This window comes from Scyliorhinus canicula, chromosome 17 (genome assembly GCF_902713615.1).
Source record: "Scyliorhinus canicula chromosome 17, sScyCan1.1, whole genome shotgun sequence".
Classification (NCBI taxonomy): Eukaryota; Metazoa; Chordata; class Chondrichthyes; order Carcharhiniformes; family Scyliorhinidae; genus Scyliorhinus; species Scyliorhinus canicula.
In genome coordinates, this window is record NC_052162.1 from 108,735,600 (window position 1) to 108,746,774 (window position 11,175).

An 11,175-nucleotide genomic window follows, 5' to 3' on the forward strand; every position below is an offset into this window, starting at 1 on the left:
CCTCTCCCTGGTTTGAATGGAAACCTGAATTTTTACACATTGACCCCAACAGCAGATTCTGACTGTGTGTGTGATTGTACCGGTGATTTTTCAGTCACATTTATGATCCAAATATTCCCCATGGATCGAATAGAAAAAACATCTCCTTCCATAATCAAAGATTGATCGTATACAAATGAATTTGTTCCCCAAGATCTTGTTGAAATTTTTGGTTTGAGTTTCTCATCTGCAAATCATCTCACTTTAATGTGCTATACATGGAATTTATAGAAGTAATCACTATCAGTACAGGATAGGAATTCAAATAAGTCAATTCTTGTTTTTACAGAACATTCTTTCTCCTTTCATTCCCCAAATCTATAAATCCCTGTCCCACACACTCCACCCCCTCTCTCTGCTCATTGTTCCAGATTCGGTATCCAGTCTCCTACTAGTTCTCTCCAGATTCTCTCTATTCCTACCCTTAATGTGGTGACTCGGGTTGTGTGTCAATCCCACTTCTGCACTCTCATTCTCGAAAATAATTCAGCTCACAACAACAAATCATCTTTAATGACTTCATTAATCATTGGTAATGTTTGGTAATCTTTTCCCAATTGAGGAGAAGAGAAATTCAGTGGTCAGTTCAGAGCTTCCTTCTCCCCAGGTCGATTCTAACAAATCTGAGTCTGAATATCATTTGTACAGACTTACTGACTCAATAAGTGATCCGATCTTATTGAACTATGACAAGATATGTTTATCCGAGTTACATTTATACTGACCCACTTATTAAGTAATTAGATCTCACTGAACTATGGCACAAATTCTATCGGAGTTACATTTATACAGACTCAATAAGTGATCAGATCTCACTGACATAAGCTGTGTCTATTCCGAGTTACCAGACTCACTCACTCAGTGTAAGTGATCAGGTCTGACTGAAATGTAACACAAGCTTTGTCTGAGTTACATTTATACAGACTCACTCTGGTGCAGTGATATTGTCTCCCATGTTCTCTGCCTTTCAACTTTGACAAAGGGTCATCTGGACTCAACATTAGCTCTTTTCTCTCCTTGCAGCTGCTGCCAGACCTGAGATTTTCCAGCAGTTTCTCTTTTGGATAGCGGTATTGTCACTGGACTAGTAATCCAGAGACCCCGAGTCATGATCTGGGGACCCGGATTTGAATCCTGCCATGGCAGATGGTGAAATTTGAATTCATTTTTTTTTAACTCTGTAATTTAAAAGTCTAAAGAGCATGAAATCATTACTGATTGTCATAAAAACTCATCTAGTTCTTGAAGGAAATCTGTCATCCTTACCTGGTCTGGCTTGGCCTCCATGTGAATTCAGATCCACAGCACTGTGGTTAACTCTCAAAGGCCTTCCAGAATGGGCAATAAATGCTGGCCCACATCCCATGAACGAATAAAAAAAACTCAGTAGGTGAACTAAAACAACTTGAATTTATAGAACTTTAACGTAGCAAAATGTCCCATGAGTTTCACTGGAAGGACATATTCACACAGATGATCAAATGTTTGTTTAGAGATCAGTTAAATGGAGTGTATTAAATATGGTAACTGAAGTGGAAAGGTGAAGAGGTTTAGAGAGGAAATTCCAGAGTTTAGGCTCCATGCAGCTGAAGGCACAGCCACCAATGGAGTGATTAAAATTGGTGATGAAGGACATCCAGTAACAGAGCTCCATGTGTGTGGGCCCCATAGTCCAGGCTCAAGGCCCAATCGGAATTTTGGAACAGTGTTTGACCATCCCTGGTCTGAGAAAAAGAATTCCCTGGATAAATATCTTGTAAGATCTCAGTTTACTGATACCAGAAATAGGTAAGAGCAGTTACGTCCTCCTGTGTACTTGATGCAGATTGACTTTAACAGAATTCAAATCCTCTAGATTTCAGTAATACAACTAGAATATGTTCCTTCAGACATTTCATGAAATGAAATGAAAATTGCTTATTGTCACGAGTAGGCTTCAATGAAGTTACTGTGAAAAGCCCCTAGTCGCCACATTCCGGTGCCTGTCCAGGGAGGCTGGTACGGGAATCAAACCCTGCTGCTGGCCTGCTTGGTCCGCTTTAAAAGCCTGTGATTTAGCCCAGTGAGCTAAACCAGCCCCTGGTGAAGAAGCTGTATTTCATTGGGATCAATATTCACCAGCAGGTGGGGTGGAGACAGATGACATGGAGATTGAAATATCTGGTATCAGTGATGATGTGGATATGTGATCGGAAAATCATTAAGATCATGATTCAGCCTCAGTTCCTTGTGAGATGGATGGGCTTGGTGGTTTGGGAACAGAATTTTTTGTGGTGACTTTGGTCTCCCCAATTTTTAATGGGAGGAAATTTCTGCTCATCCAGTACTGAATGTGGGATTATTTAATAACAGTGGAAGGATGGTGGTGAGGTAGAGCTGGGATTTGTCAGGGCACATGTGAAAACTAACATGGTGCTTTTGGATGATGTCACCTTGTGGCAGCATGTAGATGAGAAATAGGAAAGGCCAAAGATAGATCCTTGGGGGACAGAGTACAAGGGCTTTGGAGAGGAAAGACAGGTTGGAGATGGGGGTGGATGTTTGCAAAAATGGTCAGGTCAAGGGTTAATTTTAGGACAGTTGATGATGGTGGATTTAAAGGTGAGATGGACGATACTAGAAGAGTGAGAAAGAACAGTTGACAATATTGTGAATATCAGCCTACGGCTGAGCACTCTGGTTCAAATCCCGCCCTGGATTACTGTCTGTGTGGAGTTTGCACATTCTCCCCGTGTCTGCGTGCGTTTCCAAAAATACGTGTAGGTTCGATGGATTGGCCACGCAAAAAATGCCCCTTGATTGGAAAAAAAGATAATTGGATAATTTATACTAAAAAGAACAATATCAGTGAACAGGAATTTGGGAAATCAATAAATAGAGTCAATGGAGCAGAGGGCCTCACGGTAGCATGGTGGTTAGCATCAATGCTTCACAGCTCCAGGGTCCCAGGTTCGATTCCCGGCTGGGTCACTGTCTGTGTGGAGTCTGCACGTCCTCCCCGTGTGTGCGTGGGTTTCCTCCGGGTGCTCCGGTTTCCTCCCACAGTCCAAAGATGTGCGGGTTAGGTGGATTGGCCATGCTAAATTGCCCGTAGTGTAAAGGTTAATGGGGGGATTGTTGGGTTAGGGGTATGTGGGTTTAAGTGGGATGATCATTGCTCGGCACAACATCGAGGGCCGAAGGGCCTGTTCTGTGCTGTACTGTTCTATGTTCTAATGTGGGCCTCATGGACAACATGAGCACTGAGTGGCCATAAGGGGAGATGGGAGAGAAACTGGAGAAAGATGTGAGTTTCAGGATTAGGAGAAAAGGAAATTAACAAATAATTTATCCTGGTGGGTTAGTGGAAGGGAGGGAAGCAGAAAAGGCAGCTCAATCTTAGTCACAAAGAAGCTCCATGAGCTCCTCACAATTTTTGGAGGTGACAGGGGAGAGGGAGAGCCCTTCAAAAGAAACTAATTTGTATTAGAGATATTTCATAGGCTCCCTACAGTACAGAAGCCATTCGGCCCACTGAGTCGGCATCGATGTTCTGAAAGAGCACCCTAACCCGGTCCTATTCCTGCAACCCCGTAACCTCGCCTAATCCGCAAAACCCTGGACAATAAGGGACTATTTAGAATGGCCAAACTACCTAACCTGCACATCTTTGGATTGCGGGAGGAAACCCACGCAGACACGGGGAGAATATGCAAACTCCAGACAGTCACCCAATGCCAGAATTGAACTTGGGTCCCAGGCGTTATGAGGCAGCAGTGCTAACCACTGTGGCACAAATTTTAAAAATTCAATACACTATTTAATACAAAGCCAACTTATTTGACTTTTATACATAATATTCACCCCTCATACTGGGGTGGACTTCATTAATATTGGCAGGAATAAACCACAATGAACACGGTTCAGTCATGGATGCGATTAGCAGCAAAATCCAATCAGTGTATTTACTTGTGAACTCGCTGGTGTCTCAGAAGGTTGGATAACTGACTGAATTCCTTCCCACACTGGGAACAGGTGAATGGCCTCACCCCAGTGTGAACTCTCTGGTGTCTCAGTAGGCTGGCTGACTGAGTGAATCTTTTCCCACAGTCGCAGCAAATAAATGGTCTCTCTCCAGTGTGAATGAGTTTGTGTACATCGAGTTGAGATGATCGCTTGAACCCAGTTCCACATTGAGAGCACCTGAACGGTCTCTCGTCAGTGTGAACTCGTTGATGGGACATAAGTTCCACAGAACTTTTAAAGCACTTCTCGCAGTTTTGGCATTTGAAAGGTCTCTCATCAGTGTGAACTCGCTGGTGTGCCATCAAGTTGGCTAACTGAGTGAATCCATTCCCACACTGGGAGCAGGTGAATGGTCTCTCCCCAGTGTGACTGCGCCAATGAGTTTCCAACTCTGATGGAGATTTGAATCCCTTCCCACAATCCCGACATTTCCAAGGTTTCTGTTCAGTGTGACTGCACTTATGTTCTGACAGGTTAGATGATCGGCTGAAGCCTCGTCCACACACAGAACATGTGTACGGTTTTTCCCCACTGTGAACGGTGCTTTTTCCTTCCATGTTCAAAATCCAATATATTCAGGTCACAATAAATTGAGTGACTGTCAAATCCTGATGTGATGTTTCATTGCAGTTTTTCAACTGCAAATCTTCCCCTTCCCTCTGAAATTGATTTAAAACAAAAAAAAGGGAGTCAGAGAGAACCCACAAAAACACAAAGGCCGGTTGTGAAATTGAGCTGAATGAATCTGGTAATTTGTGGGGCTGGCACGAGGAAAAGTGACCATGAAAACTGCTAGATTGTTGTAAAAATCCACATGCTTCATAGAATCATAGAGTTTACATTGCAGGAGGTCATTCAGCCCATCGAGTCTGCACCAACCCTTGGAAAGAGCACCCCACTTGAGCCTGCACCTCCATCCTATCCCCGTAATCCTTGTAACCTTTTGGACACTAAGGGGCAATTTAGCATGGCCAATTCACCTAACCCGTACATCTTTGGACTCATGACTTTCAGGGGAGGGAACCTGCCACCCAGTCTGCACATACACAAAACACTCACCTCTGTCAGATCAGGAATGATGAGGGGGGAGGACCAAACAGAGAGTCTGCTCTGTAATTCAACACAATTGTGGCTGATCCTGGGCTTCAACTCCATTTTCCTGCCAGCTCCCCATATCCCTCAACTCCCTGAGACATCAGCAATCTCTCAATCTCATCCCAAAATATACTCAACAATGGACCATCCACAATCTGCTGGGTGAGAGACTTTGTGTGCTAAGACAGAAAAAGCCAGACAGAAGTGGGAGAGGCAGGGAGTGAGAAGATATATTTTATATATCAAACACTAAACCAGAACTTGGGCAGAATCACCCAGTCCCTCAACCTCCACCACAGGAAGGACCAGCACAGCAGGTGTGTGTGAACACCATCATCTCCAAGTTCCTGTCCAAGTCACACACCATCCTTACTTGTCTGACATCCAGTCCTGGATCAACAGAAATGTTGCTCCACTTAAATATTGGGAAAAATGAAGCCATTGTCTTCAGACCCTGCTATAAATTCCACTCCCAGCCACTGACTCGCTCCCTCTTCCTGACAACTGTCTAAGGCTGAACCAGACTGTTCATAACCATGGTGGAATACTTCACCCCAAGATGAGTTTCCAACCACATATCCACATCATCACCAAGACCGCATATTTCCACTTGAAAAATATCACCCGATGCGACTTCCGGTGGCAGCCACGATGTGAGTGGTCACACACACGGCAGCTCATGCTTGAAGGCATAGAAAAGAGCTCTTTTTACCCGATGGTGGTGCAACTTCGACAGAAAGGCATAGTTGAAGGTCGGATGAGTAGTTTCCCCCCGGGTGTGGTATGTCTGCTGGTTACCAAACCTGGCAGTAGTTTCCCCCGGGTATGGTATGTCTGCTGGTCACCAAACCTGACAGAAGACGGTGAAAGGCCTGGCCAAGGAGTTGGAGGAGACCTGGGGCGCAGCAGCCAGTGGAAGGAGGACAGAGGGGGAAGGCTTGTGCAAGTCGGAACAGATGGAGCAGTTAATGGCTTTCATCAAGGAAGAGTTCCACCAGCAGAGGAAGGAGATGCAGAAGGATCACTCGAAGGCCATCCAAGGGGCTGTGGGACCTCTGAAGGGCTTGATGGAGAGGGTGGAGAAATGTTTGGAGTCTCAGGGGTCGCAAATCAGAGAGATTGAAAGGGCGATGTCGGACCACAGCGATCGGGTGGTGGCATTGGAGGTGGAGGTGGGGCTCTGATTGCGATCTTTTCAAGACATTGAGAGCAAAGGTGGAGGAGGAGGAAAATAGTTCAAGAAGGCAGAATCTACAGATAGTGGGCCTGCCTGAAGGAGGGGTAGGTGTTAGTGGCATGAGGTATGTCGAGGATGCTGGAAGGGCCGGTGGCGGAGGGGATGCTGCATAAGGCCCCAGAGGTGGACAGAGCGCGCAGGTCACTGAGGCAGAAGCCGAGAGCAGGGGAGCTGCCACGAACAGTGGTCGTGAGGCTCCATAAGTTTGTGGAGAAAGCGAAGATTTTGCAGGGGCCAGGAAGAAGCGCAACTGTGAATGGGAGTGGAACAAGATCCGAATATACTCGGACATTGGCGCCAAGCTGTTGGAGCGGCGTGCAGGGTTCAACAAGGACAAGGCGGTGCTATATTGGGGGCAGATTAGGTTTGGGGTGCTCTACCCGGCAAAATTATGGGTGACGTTTGAAGGCCAAGAATAATACTTTGAGACCCCAGAAGTGGCTGAGGACTTCATAAAGGAGCATAAACTGGGGGAGAACTGAATTGAACAATTCTGGGACTGAGGTGCTGGCACTTTGAAATGATTGGGATATGGATGGAGTAGGGGTAGGGAGTGGGGGGGTTGCTTTTCCTCTGATCTGGAGGGGGTTCTTTTTCTTGTTTGTTATTTACTATTGGGTTGACAAAGTGCAGGGGTGGGTGAAACATTTTGTTCGCTCTTGGGGGAGATGACTGGGAATTCAGGATAAGTCTTTGTTTGGGTGGGGCAGGGTAAGGTCAGCGGGGAGCCTTCTTCACTGATTAGAGTGGGGGTGGGTCAATGGAGGAGCCTTTGGGCAGGGGCTGCCTTGCTAGCAAGTAATGCTGGTGAACAAAAGTGAGGTGGAGAAGGGCAGGAGAGGTGGCTGTGGGATGGCAGGGTACGGGGGCAGGGGGGTGGGGGTGGGTGATGCGACAGGTAGAGGTGGGAGAAGAGGCATGATCAGGGGTGGAGAAGGGGGCCCTCTTGGTTGGGCCAGGTACAGGGTGGAATTAACGAGGCTCGAACTAAAAGGAGAGGATGAGAGACGGCAGAGAGGAATGAAGACATAAGCCTCCGGTAAGGCTGATAATGTAGAACGTGCGAGGACTCAGTGGATCAGTTAAAAGATCTTGGGTTTTTGCGCACCTCAGGAGCTTGAAAGCAGAGGTGGTCTTTTTGCAGGAGACACACCTCCGCGTGAAGGACTCTAAGGAAGGGGTTGGTCAGGTTTTTCACCCGGGGTTTGATTCAAAGTAGTGGGGAGTGGCAATTTTAATGAGTAAGAGAACGGGGTTTGTGAGCACGAAGGAAGTGAGGAACCCGGGTGGGAGATATATGATTGTGAGTGGGTTATTAGAGGGACACCGGTGGTGTTGGTGAATATGTATGCACCGAATTGGGATGAGGGGCTGGTTTAGCTCACTGGGCTAATCGCTGGCTTTTAAAGCAGGCCAGCAGCACGGTTCAATTCCCGTACCAGCTTCCCCGGACAGGCGCCGGAATGTGGCGACTAGGGGCTTTTCACAGTAACTTCATTGAAGCCTACTCGTGACAATAAGCGATTTTCATTTTTTTCATTTCATGTAGATGTTACGAGGAGGTTGCTGGCAGCAATCTCGGACTTGGTCACGCACCAGTTGATTATGGGAGAAGATTTTAACTGTCCTAGAGCGAAGGGTGGACAGGTCGAGCCCCAGGTCAATGGGTAGGATACGAGTGTCAAAGGAGCTGGGTGGTTTTATGGAAAAGATGGGTATGGCGGACCCATGGTGTTTCTAGATCCCAGGGGGAAGGGAGTATTTCTTTTTTTCACATGTCTATAGTGTGTATTCCAGAATTGAGTATTTTGTGGTGAGCCAGGAGATTTTGGTTGTGGTGGAGGGGGCAGAGTATGCAGGAATAGTAATTTCAGTCCATGGGTCTCACTGGCTGGAGATTCAGCTTAGATCTAGATGGGAGCAGAGGCCGGGCTGGAGGCTTGATTCTGAGTTGTTTGCAGATGGAGGCTTTTATGATAAGGTGCAGGCAGTGATTAAAGATTCTGCGGAATTGAACCAGAATGGGAAAGTGTCAGCGGCCACCTTTTGGGAAGCGCTATAAGCGATGGTCCGGGGGGCGGGGGGGCGGGAGGAGATTATCTCGTTCAAGGCTCATGGGGATAGGAAAAGGAGGGAGGAATATGACCGGCTCATGAACAAGATAGTGGAGGTAGATAGCGAGTATTCGAGGGTGCCCACCATAGTGCGATTGACAAGGAGGAAAATTACAGGGGCAATTCGATAGGCTGACAATGGGGAGGGCAGTAGGACAGCTGCATAGGGCAACGGGTGCAGTATGAATACGAGTCGCATGCTAACGCACCAACTACAGAGGCAGGCTGTGTCCAGGGAAACATTGAGGAAACAGACTGGGGCTGGGGATGTGTTTTTGAAGCCGGGGAAGATAATTGAGGCGTTTAGGGAGTATTATAAGGAGTTGTACAGGGATGACCCGAGTGGTGCAGAGGGGGACATGGGACAGTTTTTAGATGAACTGGAGCTTTCTCAGCTGGAGGAAAAGAAGAGGCAGGCTCTAGAGGAGCCCTTGGGGCTGAGGGAGGTATTGGACAGTATAAGGGGTATGAAGTCGAAGAAGGCTCCGGGGCCTGATGGATACCCGGCGGAATGTTATAAGGAGTTTGCAATGGACCTGGCACCACATCTCTTGGATGCTTTAAATGAGGTGTTAGAGTAGGGGGAGCTGCCAGAGACGATGATGCAGGCAGCGATCACGTTAATTCCGAAAAAGAGGAAGGACCAGGTGGAATGTGGGTCATATAGGCCCACATCGCTGTTAAATACGGATGTGAAAGTGCTGGCTAAGCTATTGACGGGAAGGATGTGTCCCCGGGGTCGTTGCGGAGGACCAAACAGGCTTTGTAAAGGCAGGCAACTCTCTAGCAATATAAGGAGGCAGTTAAGCGTAATTATGACCCCGTCGGGAGCCCACATTCCAGCGGTAGTGGTGTCCATGTACCCGGAGAAGGCATTTGACCTGTTTGAGGTTCTGCGAATGTTTGGGTTTGAGTCGAGGTTTGTGGCATGGGTGCGCCTGTTATATTTGGCAACGAATGCGGACTAATGACATGGACTCACAAAACTTCAAATTGCATAGTGCCCACTGTCGCCACTGATATTTGAGCTGGCTAGAAGCTCTGGCAATGGCTCTTAGGGGGTCGGCAGAGTAGCAGGGATTATGAGGGGACGGAAAGAGCATCGGATGTCGTTCTATGCTGACGACCTACTGGAGAGGATCATGGGGAGCTTTGAGGCATTCTCGGGGTATAAGTTGAATGTAAGGAAAAGTGAATTGTTCCCGGTGAATGTGTTGGGTCTGCGAGCCAATTTAGGGTGGGATGCCATTTAAGGTGGCTAGAAACAGGTTCAGATACTTGGGGGTTCAGGTAGCGAGGAAATGGGCAATGCTTCACAAGTGGAATTTAACGGAGCTGGTGAAGGAGGCCAGGGAGGATATCAACAGGTGGGATACGTTGCAATTAACTGTGGTGGGAAGGGTCCAAGTGGTAAAGATGAACATTCTTCTTGTTAATTTTCCAGACACACCCAATCCTTTTTCCGAAGGCCTTCTTTCAGAAACTGGACAGAATTATTTTGGACTTTGTCTGGGCGGGGAAGGTGCCAAGAGTTAGGAGGACCCTGCTGCAGAGGGAAGGTTGGCGTTGCCGAACCTGCTACATTAGGGGCTGGTTTAGCTCACTGGGCTAAATCGCTGGCTTTTAAAGCAGACCAAGCAGGCCAGCAGCATGGTTCGATTCCCATACCAGCCTCCCCGGACAGGCGCCGGAATGTGGTGACTAGGGGCTTTTTACAGTAACTTCATTGAAGCCTACTCGTGACAATAAGCGATTTTCATTTTCATTTCATTTCATTACTATTGGGCGGCCAACCAGGAGAAGATGAGGCGATGGTGGGAAGGAGAGGGGGTAGAATGGGTTAGTATGGAGGAGGAATCCTGTAAGGGGTCCAGCTTAAGGGCTATGGTGATAGCAGCATTGCCAATGATGCCGAGCAGGTACTCAGTGAGGTCCACAGTGGTGCAATCCACAGTGAAGATTTGGAACCAGTTGAGGGGGCATTTTAGGATGGAGGGGATAACGCAGTTGTTTGAGAATCATGGGTTTGAGCCAGGGGGGATGGACGTTATGTATAGGACGTGAACAGAAGTTGGGCTGGTCAAGGTGAGGGAATTGTATCTGAGGAAGAGTTTGCTCGTCTGGAGGAGTTGAGGGCCTGCAGGTAAGGGCCTTCACGCATAAGGTTTAAAAGGAGTTCCCTAAGTTGCCGAGGTACACCCTGCAGGAGCGACTTTTGCTTCCGGATGTTGAAGAGGATAGAATTGGAGATATATTCAGGTGCCTGGGAGAGCAGGGAGGCGAGGGGGTGGTGAAGCTTGAGGAGAAGTGGGATGAGGAGCTAGGAGGGGAGGTAAATTGAGGAGAATGACATGAGGCACTGCGAGGATAAACGCAACCTTCTTGTGTGCAAGGATGAGCTTGATACAGTTCAAGGTCGTATGCAGGGTACATATGACTCGGGCAAGAATGAGTGGGTTCTTCCAGGGGGGGGCAAATGAGTGTGAAAGGTGTGGGTGGGGACCAGTGAATCACACTCACCTGTTCTGGGGCTGCAAAAACTTATAATGATTCTGGGCAGGAGTGTTTGCGGCCCTAGCAAGGAGATTGGGGGAGGAGGTGGAGCCAAATCTTTAGGTGGCGATATTTGGGGTTTCGGAGAAGCCGGAACTGAGGGAGGGGAGGAAGGCCGATGTTGTGGCGTTC